This window comes from Bos mutus, chromosome 1 (genome assembly GCF_027580195.1).
Source record: "Bos mutus isolate GX-2022 chromosome 1, NWIPB_WYAK_1.1, whole genome shotgun sequence".
In the NCBI taxonomy this organism is placed as follows: Eukaryota; Metazoa; Chordata; class Mammalia; order Artiodactyla; family Bovidae; genus Bos; species Bos mutus.
The window spans coordinates 107,894,953-107,917,532 of record NC_091617.1 but is presented as its reverse complement, the minus strand read 5'-3'; the positions used below and the strand labels follow the sequence as shown (position 1 = coordinate 107,917,532).

The following is a 22,580-nucleotide window of genomic DNA, read 5'->3' as shown; positions in this document are numbered from 1 at the left end:
GTATTTCTTCTCTTTGTTCAGTCGCTGCTGGGGGGAGGGAGGGAGGGATGCAAACAAATAACACTGGCGTGCGCTCGCAGCGCCTCAGCCACACTGGGTCTGCCCCCGCTCACGGCGCGTGTAGCCTCCCTGCCCACACTGCTCGGGCTCTAGGTTGTTCCGCCGGGAACAATCCGAGGCCGGCCCTGGGCTGCATGCACCTCCCAGGTCCAAGCCGCTCAGGTTCAGGCACTCGGGTAGTCCTCAGAGGCGCAGACTCAGTTGGGCCTGAGTTTTGTGCTCTTCCCAGGTCCGAGCAGCTCAAGTGATGAGGTGTTTGGCGAGCGCCAATGCTGAGACTTATCGCCTCCCCACCACTCGGTTATCTGGGTGTAAAACCGGCGCACCTTCTCAGGCAGATGTTAACCGTCCAGACCCCCAAGAAGTTTTAGTTAGCAAAGAAGCCTGCTTACAGTTTTATAGATAATGTCTCTCTGGGGCTGCGATTGCCCCCTTCCGGCTCTGGCTGCCTGTCACTGGAGGGGGAAGGTCTGCAGCCGGCTATCTCTGTTCAGTTCTTTGTTCCGTGCGCGGGCCTGGCGGTCTTAGGTTAGGGCTGGCTTTTCGCGTGGTAGATATCCCACAGTCTGGTTTGCTAGCCCAAATTATTTCGCTCAGATAGTGCTCAGGGTATTCAGGCCAGATTCTTACTCTAAGCGATGCAGCCCGCGCTGCGCCTCCCTGCCCAGCCCCCGCTTGCTAATGGCGCGTGCAGGCGTCTGCGCTGCTTCTCCGCTGGGGGAGTTACCGTAGGACTCGCAATCCTCGAGTTTTAATTGTTTATTTATTTTTTCTTCCTGTTATGTTGCCCTCTGTGCTTCCAAAGCTCGGCACAGATTCGGGCAGTGAGAAGGTTTCCTGGTGTTTGGAAACTTCTCTCTTTTTAAGACTCCCTTCCCGGGACGGAACTCCGTCCCTCCCTCTTTTGTCTCTTTTTTTGTCTTTTATATTTTTTTCCTACCTCCTTTCGAAGAGTTGGATTGCTTTTCTGGGTGCCTGATGTCCTCTGCCGGCATTCAGAAGTTGTTTTGTGGAATTTACTCGACGTTTAAATGCTCTTTTGATGAATTTGTGGAGGAGAAAGTGTTCTCCCCGTCCTACTCCTCCGCCATCTTGGCTCCTCTCAGTATATTGGTTTTTAAATTGCACCTCCTGTCCCCCTCCTTGTGTTTATTCAAAATAAATCTCTCCATTTGTTAGTTTTCTACTTAAAATATTTTTGTTGTTGCAGTGTTAGGCAACCCATTCTAAATTATTTGTGGAAATGGTGGATAGTGATAATACAAACATAATATTAAATAATTCAAGTGAAGACTTAGAAGAATCCTCAAATCTCATTTGTTTAAGTTGAAACCCATCAAACCTTTTCCATGTCTACTTGACAAAAAGTAAATAGATTAGCCTTAATTTCTTCTTTTCTGTTGTTGTTAATCCTTTAGCAAAGCTGGGGGTAAAAAGTACTAGTAATGCAAAAGAAAAAAGGGGGTGCCAGGCAATGTTCATATACTTAACATATTTTAACTCTCTTAATCCTTGTGAACTCTGTGAGGTTTGTGCCATTATCCCCGTATTGTAGGGAGGATAGAAAACTAAGGCTTAATAACTTGCTCTGTGGCTAGTAAGTAGTGAAAACAGTGCACAAACCCATTCCCCCTCTTTAAACATCCTGCATCCTTACAATCAGTCTTCAAATATAGTGTGATTTAAATTGCTCGCCCTCTATCCTTTGCCTTCTTCTCTGGATCTCACCCTCTAACTCTTAAGTGCTTGTTTACTGTTTTTCTTATGTCCTCAGATAGATCTGTACCCATTTTATGTTGCCTCATTTGGGTTTCTGGGACCCCAGAAGGTGAAGTTCTCCAGTTGGAGGCACGTTTTGTCAAGGCATCTATGGACTTTTCCCGTAGTCTCTACTTGCTTTTCTCCCCAGTGACTGGCTGGTCAGTGGGAGACACTCATTTGTCAAGTCCACTCCATCCTTCAGAGCCTGGACCCAGAGCTAAACCTCCTCTTTCTCAGAGGTCCTGGCTCCCCCACGCTTTGAGGTCCCTAGCACAAAGCACACTTGGTACCATATCTTGTGACACCCCGAGAGAGAACTGTTACAATCCCTCTTTCCCTCCACTGTGACTCCTTGCCTAAGACCAGAGAAGATAAATGTTTGGGGTTCTGAGGCACCCTTTATTCCTTCTGGACACCCATTATAAGAAGGTTGGAGTGAAGTTAGAAGGGTTAACAGACACAAGGGTATCATTTAGCAGTCAGTGTTTATACAGTTGGCATGTTGACATAAGTAAGTTAGAGAGAAATAAGGATTGTCCTTTCTAGCTCTCTCCTGAATTGGCTGTACAATGTAATAATACACAGTATGATTTTCTTCTTAGGTGCAAAGAAGAATTTGAAAGTTTACCACCCCCCACCCCCATCTTACTTTATTAGATAGTTCCTTTCCAAGATTTTAAATACTCCTTTAGGAAATTTGTACTCCCATGTATCAGATTTAATAATTCTACATATTTCATAATGTATTTTTTATACATCTGTATAGCCTTTTAACACAGTAGCTCTAATGTTAGAGAACTGATTTCTTTAAGAAGAAAATTAATCTGCTTAGCTAGGATCCATTGCTTTATTCCATATTTTTATCCTTCAAGTTCTTATTTAGTCTAAAAATCACTCAAGAACAGTCAGTTACTTAGTCTAGCCATCTGTCTTATTTCCCTCAACAGTGATTTGTCCTTTCTTGTCCACTTGATTCCTTGTCTGCAAGAACTGGATTGTTAAATATTTTTAACCTTTCTTTTGCATATAGTTTTATCTGTCATGTTTACATGACATCAGCTATTTGTTCCTCAGTTTTGACACGTCCAATAAATGTGTGATGTGTGCTAGTTCATTTTTAACTAACTTTTTAGCAGTGAAAACCGTCCTTCCTTATATTATAGCTCACTAACTCAAAAGCAGAGATATTACTTTGCCAACAAAGGTCCATCTAGTCAAGGCTATGGTCTTTCCAGTGGTCATGTATGGATGTGAGAGTTGGACTGTGAAGAAAGCTGAGTGCCGAAAAATTGATGCTTTTGAAGTGTGGTGTTGGAGAAGACTCTTGAGAGTCCCTTGAACTGCAAGGAGATCCAACCAGTCCATTCTAAAGGAGATAGGTCCTGGGTGTTCTTTGGAAGGAATGATGCTAAAGCTGAAACTCCAGTACTTTGGCCACCTCATGTGAAGAGTTGACTCCTTGGAAAAGACCCTGATGCTGGGAGGGATTGGGGGCAGGAGGAGAAGGGGACGACAGAGGATGAGATGGCTGGATGGCATCACTGACTCGATGGACGTGAGTTTGAGTGAACTCCGGGAGTTGGTGATGGACAGGGAGGCCTGGCGTGCTGCAGTTCATGGGGTTCAAAGAGTTGGACACAACTGAGCTACTGAACTGAACTGAACTGAATAATGTTTGTGCTTCATATGCGCAGCTGTACTCTGTACAGGCTTGGAAGCCAATCTAGATAACATTTTACTTATTTTCAGTAAGGTGTTTGTGTATACGAATTCACACTTGTCTACTGCATTCCTATCTAACCATCAGGTAAATATTGATACCTATTTAACCGTTTTTAGACCTCCAATGAATGACCATCATGTGTTTGCTTACCAATTTAAATATTTTCTCTGCTCTACACACATAAATTTCAAGACCAAATGAAACTACAGCTTTCTTTTCAACCAGCTATTTCCACTATAAATTAAACATTAGAAAGCTGACATACATATTGAATGTCCACAGGTGTGTAGTCTGGAAGAAATCTGAGGAAGCCATTACAATATAAGGAGTCAATTATACTGTAGTGGAAACAGCCCCATCTTTTTGTAGCTGAAGTAAGAGAATGAGGTTCAGAGTCCTAGCCCTGCCATTTACTGATTCTGTGACTGAGTCTCTTAACTTCACTGTGACTCTAAAGTGGTAAAGATAATAAAAATCTATCTAGAATTGTTATAAATAGAAATGTATAAAGTGTTTAAAAAATCATTTCATAACTCCATAGGACTGCATAAACATAAATTTTCGTTACTCAGAACTGCCATACAAAGAGTATCATTCTTTTATTATTCATTCCTTTTATGCCTTTTATCAATTTAAAAAATATACTGACTGTCTGGTACATGCTGGGTACTGTTTAAATCATATGAAGAGAGCAATGAAAAAAGAAATTGAGGCCCCTACATTGGAAGAGCTCACACTGTAGAGGAGGAAGACACAAACATGCCAGCAATAAAATAAATTCAAACAAGGATAGTAATGTTTTCTCATCCTCTGTATCATCTTAAGTGGTCCCTTTAAGTCCACTCTTTGTGTCTGTTAATAAATAAGGATGAAAAAATAAATAAGAATGATAATCTCTCTACCATCTTAGGATGTGGTTGTGATACAGTAGATATGAAACCATTTTATAGACATTATAAAATGGTAGTAATTGCTCTTTTAGTATTAATTTTTAAAATACTTTAACTAGCTCTCTTCAGTGATCCATAATGAAAAAAGGAAATCACAGTGGAAAATATAAGACCACATATCAAGATTTATGGGATAAAGATGATGTGGTAGGATGATCTTATTTGATCTCACCTTCCTCTGAGAACACAGAAAATCTGATCAAAATATTAAAAGATATGTTTGAAGATATGAGAGAGAGCCTAGAGGAGAAGTATGGGTCCCTCTTTAAAGAAAATAATGTGAGCACACAGTTGGAGCTAGTTTTCCCCTAGAATTATTCCAGTAGTAGCATTCTTAAAAAGGTGATGTCAATTCTTATAAAGGTCACTGCAAAGCTAAGAATCTGAGCAGAGATTTTGAGAGCTTTATGAAGCTATAGAGACAAAATCTAGAGTTCAGGACCTGTCAGGGAAGAGAAGACTCTGATAAAACCACCAGGCTTTGGGTTGGGATTTTAATAGATTATTCCTTAAAAGTAAGGATGAACCAGAAATAGTCAGGCACCCATGGGGGCTGAAGCCCAGTTTTGAATCATCTCAATTCCTGATTGAATTAAGATGAGTCAAGGTTGCCAGTACCCCTAGCTAATTACCAAACCATATATAAACCTTTTCTGGAAGAAGGTGGCATTATCCTAATCCTCAAATTATCTTTACAATTGTTTCTATATGACATCCATTAAGAATCACCAGGCATATGAAAAAACAAGACAAGGTGAAGAACAATGAGAAACAAGAGGACAGAGAAACAGCAGTCCATAGGGACAGATTTATAGAGGATCAAGATAATTGAGTTGTTGCAGATTTTAACATTCCTCTGCTTAATATATTCATGGAAATAAAAGATGATACTGAGAATTTTAGATAAGAAATGGAAACTAAAAAAGTTAAAAGAAAGTATAAACTGAAAAATACATTAATTGAAATCAAGAACTTAATGAAGACTTAAGCGTCATCTAGGCAGAGGAAAAAAAAGGAGTTAAAGAACTGGAAGATAGACTAGAAGAAAAACACTCGAATGAACACTGTTTATTATGTCTCCAGAACTTATTTGTCTACTAGTTGCAAGATTGTACCCTTATAACATCTCCCAACCCAAGCCCCTTGTAACCACTATTTTTATGAGTTTGGCTCTTTGGGGTCTTCCCTGGTGGCTCAATGGATAAGAATCCACCTGCCAGTGCAGGGAATGTGGGTTTGATCCCTGATTTGGGAAGATTCCACATGTTGCACAACAACTAAGCCTGTGCACCACAATTACTGAGCCTGAGCTCTAGAGCCTAAAAGCTGCACCTACCGAACCCACATGCTGCAACTCCTGAAGCCTGTGCACCTACAGCCTGTGCTCCGCAAGAGAAACCACCACAATGAGGAGCTCAGACACTGCATCTAAAGAGTAACCGCTACTTGCTGCACCTAGAGAAAGCCCATGCAAAGCAACGAAGACCTAAAAAGGAAGAATTAAATAAATGAGTTTTATATTTCACATATAAATGATATCATATGGTTTTTGTCTTTCTCTATTTGACTTATCTCAGTCAAATAGTAATGAACTCAAGGTCCTTCCTTGAGTTGTCACAAATGGCAGGATTTCTCTCTTTCTAGTGGCTGAATAATATTTCATTGAATGTATATAAGTCACATCTTTTTTATCTATTTATTCATTAACAGGCACTTAGGGTGTTTGTGTATCTTGGCTATCAGGAATAATGCGGCAATAAAACTGGAAATGAAGATACCTTTTCAATACTCTGTTTTCATTTATTTTGGATATGTGCTCAGAAGTGGAATTCCTGGATTATATGTACTATTTTTAATTTTTTGAGGAACCTCCTTACTATTCTCCATAGTGGCTGGACCAATTTACATTCTCACCACCAATGCACAAAAAAGTTCTTTTTTCTCCCCATTCTTGTCAACACTTGTTATCTCTTGTGTTCTTGATTGTCACCATTCTGACAGGTGTGAGGTGCTACTTCAGTATGGTTTTGGTTTTCATTTCCCTAATGATTAGTGATGTCAAGTACCTTTTCATGTACCTACTGGCTATGTGGGTGTCTTCTTTGGAGAAATATCTATGGAATTCCTCAACAAACTCACTGAGGAACTCATTGACTCATTTTCAAATCAGATTATTTTTCTCTTACTAAGTTATATGATTTCCTTACTATATATATTGGATATTAATCCCTTAGCCAATTTATGGCTTACAGATATTTTCTCCCATTTTGTAGGTTGCCTTTTCATTGTGTTGATTATTTCTTTTGTTGTATAGAAACTTTTTAGTTTGTTACATTCCCACTTGATTTTTGCTTTTATTATTTGTGCTTTTGGTGTCATATCCAAAAAAAAATTGTCATGATGGTATATATTTATGATTGTTATATCTTCTTGACCCATTGAGACATTAGTTGACATTATGTTCTTTGTTTCTTGTTATTGTTTTTTTGCTTAAAGTGTTTTATTTGATATAAGTATAGCCACTCCTGTTGTCTTTTGGTTTTTATTTGCCTGGAATATCTTTTTCATCCCTTCACTTTGAGCCTGTGTATGTCCTTAGATCAGAAGTGAGTCTCCTGTATACTACCCAAAGCAATCTATAGATTCAATGCAATCCTTATCAAGCTACCAACGGCATTTTTCACAGAGCTAGAACAAATAATTTCACAATTTGTATGGAAATACAAAACACCTCGAATAGCCAAAGCAATCTTGAGAAAGAAGAATGGAACTGGAGGAATCAACCTGCCTGACTTCAGGCTCTACTACAAAGTCACAGTCATCAAGACAGTATGGTACTGGCACAAAGACAGAAATATAGATCAATGGAACAAAATAGAAAGCCCAGAGATAAATCCACGCACCTACGGACACCTTTTCTTTGACAAAGGAGGCAAGAATATACAATGGATTAAAGACAATCTCTTTAACAAGTGGTGCTGGGAAATCTGGTCAACCACTTGTAAAAGAATGAAACTAGACCACTTTCTAACACCATACACAAAAATAAACTCAAAATGGATTAAAGATCTAAACGTAAGACCAGAAACTATAAAACTCCTAGAGAGAACATAGGCAAAACACTATCCAACATAAATCATAGCAGAATCCTCTATGACCTACCTCCCAGAATATTGGAAATTAAAGCAAAAATAAACAAATGGGACCTAATTAAAATTAAAAGCTTCTGCACAACAAGGGAAACTATAAGCAAGGTGAAAAGACAGTTTTCAGAATGGGAGAAAATAATAGCAAATGAAGCAACTGACAAAGAATTAATCTCAAAAATATATAAGCAACTCCTGCAGCTCAATTCCAGAAAAATAAACGACCCAATCAAAAAATGGGCCAAAGAACTAAATAGACATTTCTCCAAAGAAGACATACATTTGGCTAACAAACACATGAAAAGATGCTCAAATCACTCATTATCAGAGAAGTGCAAATCAAAACCACAATGAGGTACCATTTCATGCCAGTCAGAATGGTTGCAATCCAAAAGTCTATAAGCAATAAATGCTGGAGAGGGTGTGGAGAAAAGGGAACGCTCTTACACTGTTGGTGGGAATGCAAACTAGTACAGCCACTATGGAAACAGTGTGGAGATTCCTTAAAAAACTGGAAATAGAACTGCCTTATGATCCAGCAATCCCACTGCTGGGCATACACACTGAGGAAACCAGAAGGGAAAGAGACACGTGTACCCCAATGTTCATCGCAGCACTGTTTATAATAGGCAGGACATGGAAGCAACCTAGATGTCCATCAGCAGATGAATGGATAAGAAAGCAGTGGTACATATACACAATGGAGTATTACTCAGCCATTAAAAAGAATACATTTGAATCAGTTCTAATGAGGTGGATGAAACTGGAGCCTATTATACAGAGTGAAGTAAGCCAGAAAGAAAAACACCAATACAGTATACTAACACATATATATGGAATTTAGAAAGATGGTAATGATAACCCTGTATGTGAGACAGCAAAAGAGACACCGATATATAGAACAGTCTTTTGGATTCTGTGGGAGAGGGAGAGGGTGGGATGATTTGGGGAAATGGCATTGAAACGTGTATAATATCATATAAGAAACGAAGTGCCAGTCTAGGTTTGATGCAGGATACAGGATGCTCAGGGCTGGTGCATTGGGATAACCCAGAGGGATAGTATGGGGAGGGAGGTGGGAGGGGGGTTCAGGATGGGGAACACGTGCACACCCGTGGCAGATTCATGTTGATGTATGGCAAAACCAATACAATATTGTAAAATAATTTCCCTCCAATTAAAATTTAAATAAAAAAAAAGAAGTGAGTCTCCTGTAGACTTGTAGTGTATACATGGGTCTTTTTCTTTTTTTAATTCATCCATCCACTCCATGCTTTTTGATTGGTGAATTCAGTCCATTTACATTTAGAGTAATTATTGATATGTGTAGACTTTCTAAGGACTTTCCCGGTGGCTCAGCAGTAAAGAATCTGCCTGCAATGCAGGAGATGCAGGTTTGATCCCTGGGTTGTGAAGATCCCCTGGAGGAGGTCATGGCAACCTACTCCAGTATTTGCCTCAAGAATCCCATGGACAGAGGACCCTGGTGGGCTAAGGTCCATGTGGTTGCAAAGAGTTGGACAGGACTGAGCAGGTAAGCACAGATAGACTTACTAATGCCATCTTATTTGTTGTTCTCTGGCTGTTTTGTAGTTGCATTGTTTCTTTTTCCCTCTGTTTGTGATTTTCCATGATGGTTTATTCTGTTTTCCCTTCCTTTCAGTTCAGTTCAGTCTCTCAGTCGTGTCTAACTCTTTGCAACCCCATGAACCACAGCACACCAGGCCTCCCTGTCAATCACCAACTGCCGGAGTCTACCCAAACCCATGTCCATTGAGTCAGTGATGCCATCCAGCCATTTCATCCTATGTCATCCCCTTCTCCTCCTGCCTGCAATCTTTCCCAGCATCAGGGTCTTTCCAAATGAGTCAGCTCTTCGCATGAGGTGGCCAAAGTACTGAAGTTTCAGCTTCAACATCAGTCCTTCCAATGAACACCCAGGACTGATCTCCTTTAGGATGGACTGGTTGGATCTCCTTACAGTCCAAGGGACTCTCAAGAGTGTTCTCCAACAATGATGTACTCTACATATAAGTTAAACAAGCAGGGTGACAATATACAGCCTTGATGTACTCCTTTTCCTATTTGGAACCAGTTTTGTTCCATGTCCAGTTCTAACTGTTGCTTCCTGACCTGTATACAGGTTTCTCAAGAGGCAGGTCAGGTGGTCTGGATTCCCATCTCTTTCAGAATTTTCCACAGTTTATTGTGATCCACACAGTCAAAGGCTTTGGCATAGTCAATAAAGCAGAAGTAGATGTTTGTCTAGAACTCCCTTGCTTTTTCAGTAATCCAGCAGATGTTGGCAATTTGATCTCTGGTTCCTCTGCCTTTTCTAAAACCAGCTTGAACATCTGGAAGTTCATGGTTCATGTGTTGCTGAAGCCTGACTTGGAGAATTTTGAGCATTACTTTACTAGCGTGTGAGATGAGTGCAATTATGTGGTAGTTTGAGCATTCTTTGGCATTGCCTTTCTTTGGGATTGGAATGAAAACTGACCTTTTCCTGTCCTGTGGCCACTGGTGAGTTTTCCAAATTTGCTAGCATATTGAGTGCAGCACTTCCACAGCATCAACTTTCAGGATTTGAAATATCTCAACTGGAATTCCATCACCTCCACTAGCTTTCTTCATCCTGATGCTTCCTAAGGCCCACTTGACTTCACATTCCAGGATGTCTGGCTCTAGGTGAGTGTGAGTGATTGCACCATCATCATTATCTGAACCCCATGAACAGTATGAAATAGCAAAAAGATAGGACACTGAAAGGTGAAGTCCCCAGGTCGGTAGGTGCCCAATATGCTACTGGAGATCAGTGGAGAAATAACTCCAGAAAGAATGAAGGGTTGGAACCAAAGCAAAAACAACACCCCGTTGTGGATGGGACTAGTGATAGAATCAAGGTTCGATGCTCTAAAGAGCAATATTGCATAGGAACCTGGAATGTTAGGTCCATGAATCAAGGCAATTGGAAGTGGTCAAACAGGAGATGGCAAGAGTGAACATCAACATTGTAGGAATCAGTGAACTAAGATGGGCTGGAATGGGTGAATTTAACTCAAATAACCATTATGTCTAGTACTGTGGGCAGGAATCCCTTAGAAGAGATGGAGTAGCCCTTGTAGTCAACAAAGAGTCCGAAATGCAGTACTTGGATGTAATCTCAATAAAGACAAAATGATCTCTGTTCATTTACAAGGCAAACCATTCAATATCACAGTAATCCAAGTCTATGCCCCGACCAGTAATGCTGAAGAAGCTGAAGTTGAATGGTTCTATGAAGACCTACAAGACCTTTTAGAACTAACACCCCCAAAAGATATCCTTTTCGTTATAGGTGACTGGAATGCAAAAGTAGGAAGTCAAGAAACACCTGGAGTAACAGGCAAATTTGGCCTTGGAGTACAGAATGAAGCAGGGCAAAGGCTAACAGAGTTTTGCCAAGAGAACGCACTGGTCATAGCAAGCACCCTCTTCCAACAACAACACAAGAGAAGACTCTACACATGGACATCACCAAATGGTCAACACCGAAATCAGATTGATTATATTCTTTGCAGCCAAAGATGGAGAAGCTCTATACAGTCAACAAAAACAAGACCAGGAGCTGACTGTGGCTTAAGTCATGAACTCCTTATTGCCAAATTCAGAGTTAAATTGAAGAAAGTGGGGAAAACCACTAGACCGTTCAGGTATGGCCTAAATCAAATCCCTTATCACTATACAGTGGCAGTGAGAAATAGATTTAAGGGACTAGATCTGATAGACAGAGTGCCTGATGAACAAAAACGGAGGTTCATGACATTGTACAGGAGGCCGGAATCAAGACCATCCCCAAGAAAAAGAAGCGGAAAAAGCCAAAATGGTTATCCGAGAATGCCTTACAAACAGCTATTGAAAGAAGAGAAGTGAAAGGCAAAGGAGAAAAGGAAAGATATACTCATTTGAATGCAGAATTCCAAAGAATAGCAAAGACAGATAAGAAAGCCTTCCTCAGGGATCAATGCAAAGAAATAGAGGAAAACAATAGAATGGAAAAGACTAGAGATCTCTTCAAGAAAATTAGAGATACCAAGGGAACATTTCATGCAAAGATGGGCTCAATAAAGGACAGAAATGGTATGGACCTAACAGAAGTAGAAGATATTAAGAAGAGGTGGCAAGAATACACAAAGAACTGTACAAAAAAGATCTTCACAACCCAGATAATCATGATGGTGTGATCACTCACACTCAACTAGAGCCAAACATCCCCTTCCTTTACCTTTTATGAATCTACTCTAGTTTTTTCCTTTATGGTCACCATGAGGCTTATATAAAACATCATATAGCAAAACAATCTATTTTAAGCTGATAGCAACTTAACCCTCATTGGAAAAGACCCTGGTGCTGGGAAAGACTAAAGGCAGGAGAAGGGAATGACAGAGGATGAGGTGGTTGGATGGCATCATCCACTCAATGGACATTAGTTTGACCAGACTCAGGGAGATAGTGAAGGACAGGAAAGCTTGGTGTGCTGTAGTTCATGAGGTTGCAAAGAGTGAGACACGACTTAGCAACTGAACAACTTAACACTGATCACATACTAAAGCTTCACCGTTTTAATCTCCCCTGTTGTAAATTTGATGTTACAATTTACCTCTTTTTATATTATGTATTTTAACAAGTTATACTGTAGTTATTTTTAATACTCATTTCCTTTGACCTTTATATTTAATATAGTTAAATGCTTAATATACCATCCTACTACAAAATTAGGTTTGTGAAATCTCACTATTTACCTTTACCAGTATGTTGAATACATTCATATGTCTTCATGTCACTGAGTAACATCCTTTTTTTTTTTTTCATCTTGAAAAGCTCCTTTCAGCATTTTTTGCAAGGCAGATCTAGTGGTGATATACTTCCTTAGCTTTCATTTCTCTTGGCAAGTCTATTCCTTCTTTGCATCTGAAGGATAGCTTTTCTGTGTACAGTATTCTTGGCTGGCAGGTTTTTGTTTTGTTTTGTTTTGTTTCCCTTCAACACCTTAAATATGCCAGTCTACTCTTTCCTGGCCTGTAGAGTTTCTGCTGACAACTCTGCTGATAGCCTGATGGGACATTCCTTTGTAGGTTATAATGTTTGGTGTTTTGTTTTGTTTTTTCTCTCCTCTCTGGCTGCCTTCAGAATTCTCTTTATCTTTGATTTTGACAATTTCATTGTACTATGTCTTGGATAAAGTCTTTTTTTATGGAGGATGGGTTAATCTGTTAGCTTCATAAACATGAATACCTAAGTCTCTCCCCAAGTATGGGGGGTTCTCAGCTATTATTACTTTAACCAAATTTTCTACCCTCTTTTTCCTCTGGAACCCTAATTACTCTAATATTTGTACATTTGATGGAGTTCCATATCATGTAGGCTTTCTTTGCTCTTTTTCATTCTATTTTCTTTTTTGTCCAATAACTGTTGTTTCAGAATTCCGCAATGGCACCCTACTCCAGTACTCTTGCCTGGCGAATCCCATGGACAGAGGAGCCTGGTAGGCTGCAGTCCATGGGGTCACTAGGAGTCGGACGTGACTGAGCGACTTCACTTTCGCTTTTCACTTTCATGCATTGGAGAAGGAAATGGCAACCCATTCCAGTATTCTTGTCTGGAGAATCCCAGGGATGGGGGAGCCTGGTGGGCTGCCGTCTATGGGGTCGCAGAGTTGGACACGACTGAAGCGACTTAGCAGCAGCAGCAGCAGCAGCAACCTCTAATTCACTTATTCTATCTTCTGCTTGGTCTACTATAATATGGATGCTTTCTATAATTTTTTTTTTCATTCCATCCATTTAATTCTTCAGCTCCAGAATTTTTTTGTGTTTGTTTCTTTTTTTTAATGATTTCTGTCTTTTAAATTTCACATTTGTTCATGTATTGTTTTCTGATTTTGTTGAATTGTTTTTCTTTGTTTTCATGTAGCTCATTGAATTTTTTCAAAACAACTGTTTTGAATTCTATATCAGATCATGAAATTCCAGTGTGCTCAGTTATTGGAGGATTCTTTTTACCTCTCAGTGGTATGTTTCATTGATTTTTCATTTTTATTGTAGTTTTGCATTACTGCTTTTGCATTTAAAGTAGGAGACACCTTCCAAAATCTTTACTAGTTGCCTTCAGATGGAATATACTGGGTTTTGGTCCTATTATATCTGGAACTTTCTCTGATCTCGTATGGATACACCTGCTCCTTACTCTCTCTTATGGTAGAATCCTTAAGCTTTTATGTTTCTCTCATTCTTACTGTTCACCAGGCTGGTTGCTGGAAACTTCTCTTTTGTTTTTCAAAGATGGTGCTATAGCTCGTTTGTGATTTCTCTTTGTTCGCAGACCTGGTCTATTTTTCTGAGAGCACTTCATTTACCAATGAATGAGCTCTCATTGATTTACCAATGAATGAGCACACTTGGGAGTGCACACAAGGAACTTAGCCCTGAAGTCCTGAATGGAGTCCCCCATAATTGCATCCCTCTCATGCTCTCTGACATTCTTATCTGCCTCTTTCCTGATTTCCTTCCTCCAATGAGTCATGGAGTTCCTACCTCTGTCCTCTGGGTACTGCTGATGAGATACAGGTTTCTCCAACAGCATCCCACACAGCTGTGGATGCTGAACATTCACTTACTGCTCTCCCTCTCCATCACAAGAGAAGTCGTTGCCAGTTCAGTGGTGCAGTGTTGCCTTGAGTGAGCAAGGCAAGCTCCTCTTTCTCTCTCCAGTGCATCCAAACTCTTTTGTTGTTTCTCCAGCAACATGCTGAAATCTCCCCTTGGGAAAGCTGAACTTCTACAGAATCTCTCTCCGTGGGTTTCTGTTCAAGTCTCCAGGTTTTTCCCAGGCTGTGGCCTGGAGGAGTTGTGGTGGATTCTCCAGCTCCTGTTAGTTTCACATCCATAATGAGATCTGTCTATTACCAGATACACAAGTGGGTAAGAGTCTTCCCAGGCCCTTTGGCATATGGTGCTGGATTCTACACCTCCCATTAAGGTGCTTTCATTCATGGATAGGTGCCTGATTAGTTGTTAGACAAAATGGAAGGACATCTTATGCTGCTGATATCATTCCTCAGCCCAACCGTAAATGTTTATTTAGCCCAAGGCTAAATAGTGAAATAGTGGATAACATTTTCAGTGAGTTATTTTTGTGAGTTTTTCTCTAAATAATGAGAAAAATACCCAAAAATATGTAGGTCACAGTTATTACTTGTAAATGACAACTTTCCTTTTTATTTTAAAATTTTCTGCAAATCACCTTTTGTGTATCAGTTTCGTTGTATGAAGCGTAGTGATATTACAGAAATAAGTGATTTTATCCACCTGTTCCTTCCTATAGTTATAATCCGAAAGATACAGCTTCTTTTTTACAGTTTTTGGCTATGATAGTAGTATGTTATCAACACAAAAGATGTTTGTCCAGCTGAAAATGGATCAATTAATACTGTGCTGTGTTGAGTATTATACTACAACATCTTCTCAGGGAAATGAAACAGTATGGAAACAATCTATAAATAATTATAAATATAAATCTGCTTTTACACTGGGTTTGAAAGATCTTGACTTTATTGAGGAGAAAACTGATGTTTACTTGAATAAGCTGGCAACATTATCTACATGTCAAGTTACCTAACATTTAATTTTTAGCAGTAATAATGAGACATATCTATTTGCCGAAGATCAAACATAAGCCAGTGTTCACACAGGAAGAGCAATTAGCAAGTTAGCAGATTAGCATGAATCAGGTTGTATTTAATATAAGAATGATGATGGCTTAGCCTAAGTTAAGAACTCTGCCTTGATTATAGTATTAGTATTTGAAAACAGTAATTACCTGTTAACAGAAAACAGATGAAATGCAAATAATTTTTGCAACTTACAACTGTTAATGTTAGTAAGGCTCAAGTTTTTTTCTTGGGGAAGAGGATACCACACTCAGCAGCACATGGAATCTTGGTTCCCTGATCAGGGATCAATCCCATGTCCCCTTGCAGTGAAAGCTCAGAGTCCTACCACTGGACCACAAGGGAATTCCCTCAAGTCTTACTAATACCTTTAATGATATCAGTATATGTTTGCTATAGCAAAGTATTTGCTCTAATAAAAGAAATATGGACAAAATCCAATTAGAGGGTGTAAATGTTTATCTCCTACAGCATACCTTATAATCTGCCTTTGACCACAAGATGTATGGCTATAATATATTCAGAGATAAATATTTTAAGGGCATTAAATTATTGATTACACGTTAATCAATATGTATAATAAATAATGAAGTTGGACCTAGTTTCTAAATAGAATATTTTATCCTCCGTATATTTTATTTCCCAAAACATACTTTTAGGCTTACTGGCAGACTAACAAGCTGTAATCCTGCTCTTAGAAGTTCGGATGGACATCCAAGAATAATTCTATTACCAAAAAGTTTTACAGAAAATCAGCCTTCTTTTTCTCTACTACTAGAAATATATTTATGTGATATTTTTACGGTAATTGACCTTTTCTGAAAGTATATATATATATATATGTTTATTTTTCTGGGATTAATAGGGCTATGTCCTTCATTTTCTAAATCATGTTGCTAAACAGGAAAATTAGAGGATTAATATAACATATGATGAAAATGTTTTCTAAATTACAGCTATTACTTGATGTAAGAAGAAATGGAATAGAGAATAGTTTTCAAAGCAAATAGTTTATGTAAACCCTGATTAAACTTGTGCAAGGTTAGTATGATTAGACAAGTAGCCACTGTGTTTGAATAGAAGAAGCTAAGTTTGTTTACACCAAATCATGATCCGGCCAATTCTGGACATTTGTACCTTACTATGCCCTATTATTAATCCAGGATGATCAGCAAGACCCAATGCAAATCATCTTTGATGTCAAGAAAAAAAGAATCATTGTGAAATTGGATATTAGGCATTACGTAAAGCAAGTAGGGTTGAAGTAGAACCAAACTTTAGAGGAGAGTTGAGATTCAAAAAGGTCATGTAATAAGAATCAGAATCCTAAACTGGAAAACCAAGCAGTTGTTGTTCAGTCGCTCAGTCACATCCGACTCTTTGTGACCCCATGAACTACAGCACGCCAAGCTTCCTTGTCCTTCACTATCTCCCCGGGTTTGCTCAAACTTACGTCTGTTGAGTCAGTGATACCATCCAACCATCTCATCCTCTGTTGTTCCCTTCTCCTCCTTCCTTCAATCCTTTCCAGCATCAGGGTCTTTTCCAGTGAGTCAGCTCTTCACATCAGTAGCCAAACTGTTGGAGCTTCAGCTTCAGCATCAGTCCTTCCAATGAATACTCAGGGTTGATTTCCTTTTAGATTGGCTGGTTTGACCCTTTGTTTGTCCAAGGGACTCTCAAGAGTTTTCCCCAGCATCACAATTTAAAAGCATCAATTCTTCGCACTCAGTCTTTTTTATTGTCCAGCTCTCACATCCATACATGACTACTGAAAAAACCATAGCTCTGACTATATGAACCTTTGTTGGTAAAGTGATGTCTCTGCTTTTGAATATACCATCTAGGTTTGTCATAGCTTTTCTTCCAAGAATCAAGCATCTTTTAATTTCATGGCTACAGTCACCATCCACAGTGAGTTTGGAGCCCAAGAAAAAGAAATCTGTCACTCTTTCCACTTTTTCTCCATCTATTTGCCATGAAGTGATGGGGCAGGATGCCATGATCTTTTGTTTTGTGAATGTTGAGTTTTAAGCCAGCTTTTCCACTCTCCTCTTTCACCTTCATCAAGAGGCTCTTTACTTTCTGCCATTAAAGTGGTATCATCTGCATATGTGAGATTGTTGATATTTCTCCTGGCAATCTTGATTCCAGCTTGTGAGTCATCCAGCCCGTCATTTTGCTTGCTGTACTCTGCATAAAAGTTAAATAAACAAAGAGACATTTCTTTGACTTTCTTCTTTCTTAATTTTCATTTCATTGACTTTCTCCTTTCCCAATTTTGAACCAGTCCAGCACAGATTACTAACTGCTAATGGAATCCATCTTAATGTGAATTTGATAACTGAGCCAAATCTGACTTCATGATGATTTAGATTATAAACTTGAATTCAATTTATGGAAATGGCCTGAATTCATCTAATTATGTGTCAGGAGCCTTTGTATATTCATTTATTTCTTTGCATGCAACCATTTCAATTTATGAATAAAATATTAAAAAAACTTATCTCAGAAATGAAAATCCACATCTGGAACAACTAAACTTTTGAAAGAAAATAGAAAAGATGTGGTTTCTTTCTAGCCATATTATTTAAAGTATATGTCCTTTGAAATAAAAATGACATTTTAATTCCACGGGAATAAGTGATGATAGTAAATCACACAGTCATTAAACTGGTGAAGCCAGTATTTAAGTACAAATCTAATACCAGAGCCCAGGAGCTTAATATAATCTTCCACTGTTCTATCCTATGGTGGTACCTTTTTTGAAAAGGATTTTATTGTATTACCTCCCTCCCCACAAAACTAGTTTATATTCATATATCTTTTGGGGATGTGAAACATCAAGCTAAAGAGATTTAAATCACCAAATTTTAAATGTTAATTTTTTTAATTAGATTTATTTTACTACTTGGAATATATGTTGTAAATCTGTTTCTTAAAACTTTGTATTGCATTTTGTTTTACCTAGAGACATCCTTTTAAATACAATTACATTTTTATAATAGTAATATGAACTTATTGTAGAAAATGTGAACAGTTTATAAAATATAAAGGAGGAAATCAATACACATAATCCCATCACCCAGAGAGAGAATTTAGGCTAATATTTTTTATACCCTCCTAATGTTTGTTTCAACAAAACAAACATGGTCAACAAAAGAGTGCAAAATGCAGTACTTGGATGCAGTCTCAAAAACGACAGAATGATCTCTGCTTGTTTCCCAGGCAAACCATTCAATATCACAGTAATCCAAGTCTATGCCCCAACCAGTAACACTGAAGAAGCTGAAGTTGAACGGTTCTATGAAGACCTACAAGACCTTTTAGAACTAACACCCAAAAAAGATGTCCTTTTCATTATAGGAGACTGGAATGCAAAAGTAGGAAGTCTAGAAACACCTGGAGTAACAGGCAAATTTGGCCTTGGAATACGGAATGAAGCAGGGCAAAGGCTAATAGAGTTTCGCCAAGAGAACACACTGGTCATAGCAAACACCCTCTTCCAAACACACAATAGAAGACTTTACACATGGACATCACCAGATGGTCAACACCGAAATCAGATTGATTATATTCTTTGCAGCCAAAGACGGAGAAGCTCTATACAGTCAGCAAAAACAAGACCAGGAGCTGACTGTGGTTCCAATCATGAGCTCCTTTTGCCAAATTCAGACTTAAACTGAAGAAAGTAGGGAAAACCACTAGACCATTCAGGTATGACCTAAATCAAATCCCTTATGTTTATACAGTGGAAGTGAGAAATAGATTTAAGGGCCTAGATCTGATAGATAGAGTGCCTGATGAACTATGGACTGAGGTTCGTGACATTGTACAGGAGACAGGGATCAAGACCATCCCCATAGAAAAGAAATGCAAAAAAGCAAAATGGCTGTCTGGGGAAGCCTTACAAATAGCTGTGAAAAGAAGAGAAGCGAAAAGCAAAGGAGAAAAGGAAAGATATAAGCATCTGAATGCAGAGTTCCAAAGAATAGCAAGAAGAGATAAGAAAGCCTTCCTCAGCGATCAATGCAAAGAAATAGAGGAAAACAACAGAATGGGAAAGACTAGAGATCTCTTCAAGAAAATTAGAGATACCAAGGGAACATTTCATGCAAAGATGGGCTCAATAAAGGACAGAAATGGTATGGACCTAACAGAAGTGGAAGATATTAAGAAGAGGTGGCAGGAATACACAGAAGAACTGTACAAAAAAGATCTTCATGACCCAGATAATCATGATGGTGTGATCATTGACCTAGAGCCAGACATCCTGGCATGTTAAATCAAGTGGGCCTTAGAAAGCATCACTACAAACAAAGCTAGTAGATGTGATGGAATTCCAGTTGAGCTATTTCAAATCCTGAAAGATAATGCTGTGAAAGTGCTGCACTCAATATGCCAGCAAATTTGGAAAACTCAGCAGTGGCCACAGGACTGGAAAAGGTCAGTTTTCATTGCAATCCCAAAGAAAGGCAATGCCAAAGAATGCTCAAACTACTGCACAATTGCACTCATCTCACACGCTAGTAAAGTAATGCTCAAAATTCTCCAAGCCAGGCTTCAGCAATATGTGAATCGTGAACTTCCTGATGTTCAAGCTGGTTTTAAAAAAGGCAGAGGAACCAGAGACCAAATTGCCAACATCCACTGGATCATCGAAAAAGCAAGAGAGTTCCAGAAAAACCTCTATTTCTACTTTATTGACCATGCCAAAGCTTTTGACTGTGTAGATCACAGTCAACTGTGGAAAATTCTGAAAGAGATAGGAATCCCAGACCATGTGACCTGCCTCTTGAGAAACCTATATGCAGGTCAGGAAGCAACAGTTAGAACTGGACATGGAACAACAGACTGGTTCCAAATAGGAAAAGGAGTACATCAAGGCTGTATATTGTCACCCTGTTTATTTAACTTCTATGCAGAGTACATCATGAGAAATGCTGGGCTGGAAGAAACACAAGCTGCAATCAAGATTGCTGGGAGAAATCTCAATAACCTCAGATATGCAGATGACAGCACCCTTATGGCAGAAAGTGAAGAGGAACTAAAAAGCCTCTTGATGAAAGTGAAAGAGGAGAGTGAAAAAGTTGGCGTAAAGCTCAACATTCAGAAAACGAAGATCATGGCATCCAGTCCCATCACTTCATGGCAAATAGATGGGGAAACAGTAGAAACAGTGTCAGACTTTATTTTTGGGGGCTCCAAAATCACTGCAGATGGTGACTGCAGCCATGAAATTAAAAGACGCTTACTCCTTGGAAGGAAAGTTATGACCAACCTAGATAGCATATTAAAAAGCAGAGATGTTACTTTGCCAACAAAGGTCCGTCTAGTCAAAGCTATGGTTTTTCCAGTGGTCATGTATGGATGTGAGAGTTGGACTGTGAAGAAGGCTGAGCCCTGAAGAATTGATGCTCTTGATCTGTGGTGTTGGAGAAGACTCTTGAGAGTCCCTTGGACTGCAAGGAGATCCAACCAGTCCATTCTGAAGGAGATCAGCCCTGGGATTTCTTTGGAAGGAATGATGTTAAAGCTGAAACTCCAATACTTTGGCCACCTCATGCGAAGAGTTGACTCATTGGAAAAGACTCTGATGCTGGGAGGGATTGGGGGCAGGAGGAGAAGGGGACGACAGAGAATGAGATGGCTGGATGGCATCACTGACTCGATGGACGTGAGTCTGAGTGAACTCCGGGAGTTTGTGATGGACAGGGAGTCCTGGCGGGCTGTGATTCATGGGGTCGCAGAGTCGGAAGTGACTGAGTGACTGAACCGAACTGAACTGAATGTTTGTTTCTTTATAATGAGATCATGTAGCAAGTACAGTGTTAGTTTAATGTATCGACTATGTATTGTAAGAAATAAGAGGAGAAAAAAAAAAAAGAAATAAGAGAAGAGAGATCTCACTGTGCAGAGGTGGCCACATTCTGTAGACCCTAAATTTTTACATAGTAAAAAGTTGCCAATGAAGTACAAGCACACCTTACCCTGCCTCCCACTCCACAAATCGATCTCTCTTTTCCGTCTCCAGACCCAGATATATACAATTCTATATTCTACATAATTCACTAATCTATATAGTTATTTTCTCACGCTAATAATAGCTCTTTGAAAACATTTTAATGTTTATATAATATTCCAGATTTACAGATGTGCTATGACTTAAGAATTTCAATGTCTGGGGATATTTAGATTGTTAGAATATTTTGTCAGAGATATATACTCAGCTATAGGAAGCAATCCAGGTGTGGGAGCTTAGTGCTAGACCCATACAGGTACTTGCTACTGCCACTACATACATGGAAAGTCATTCCTTTTGTTTATAAAGAGCTTCCCTGTGCAATCTTAAAGAATTAGTATTTCCAGAGCTATAAACCATGATGAAAAAGGGACAGTTTAGGCCAGAGAGGGAATCAGTGAACTTTTACAAGTGTATGTTATTTAACTTACTCTACTCAATTCCACAAGGTAGAAAGTATTAATCCCATTTTATAATTGAGAAATTAATGTTTATGCTTAAGCAGATGGCTCAGATGGTAAAGCATCTGCCTACAATGCGGGAGACCCGGGTTCAATCCCTAGGTCGGAAAGATCTCCTGGAAAAGGAAATGGTAACCCACTCCAGTACCCTTGCCTGGAAAATCCGATGGACAGAGAAGACTGGTAGGCTACAGTCCATGGGGTCGCAAAGAGTCAGACATGACTGAGCAGTTTAGGCCAGAGAGGAAATCAGTGAACTTTTACGATATATTTTATTTAACTTACTCTACTCAATTCCACAAGGTAGAAGGTATTAATCCCATTTTATAATTGAGAAATTAATGTTTAATATGAACTCCAAAAAAGAAATTTTCTTAATGGACCGTAGTTGCTTCTGTACAAGTTTCAATAACTGACTCTGCTGTAGTAGACGATTCTTTGCTTGTTTTTTCAGCTAATGGAACAGAGTGAAAATACTACCCTGAAGTTGGATATACTCAGGGTTGAAATGTAACCCTTTTCGGTATTTTAACAACCAGCAAATTGCCCCATCTAACTTTTTTTGTAACTTCTGGAAATGTTTAGAACTTTCCTTTAAATATGTTACAGAGAAAACAGAGTGTTTTCCCGAAGTAGTATTAATTCATTAATCTGAACACAAATTCAGAATAGTCACATTTTTTTAACTGGTTCATATTTTTGTCACAACATTAGGTCTGTGTTTTAAATGGCAATCTATTTCCAAAATT

At 39.0% G+C, this 22,580-nt stretch overlaps 1 protein-coding gene across 1 annotated transcript in view; it reads left to right on the top strand.

The window, feature by feature from the left end:
* RSRC1 (arginine and serine rich coiled-coil 1) overlaps nt 1-22,580 on the top strand; it is a 441,173-nt gene that overhangs the window by 358,951 nt on the left and 59,642 nt on the right. The window lies entirely within an intron of this gene.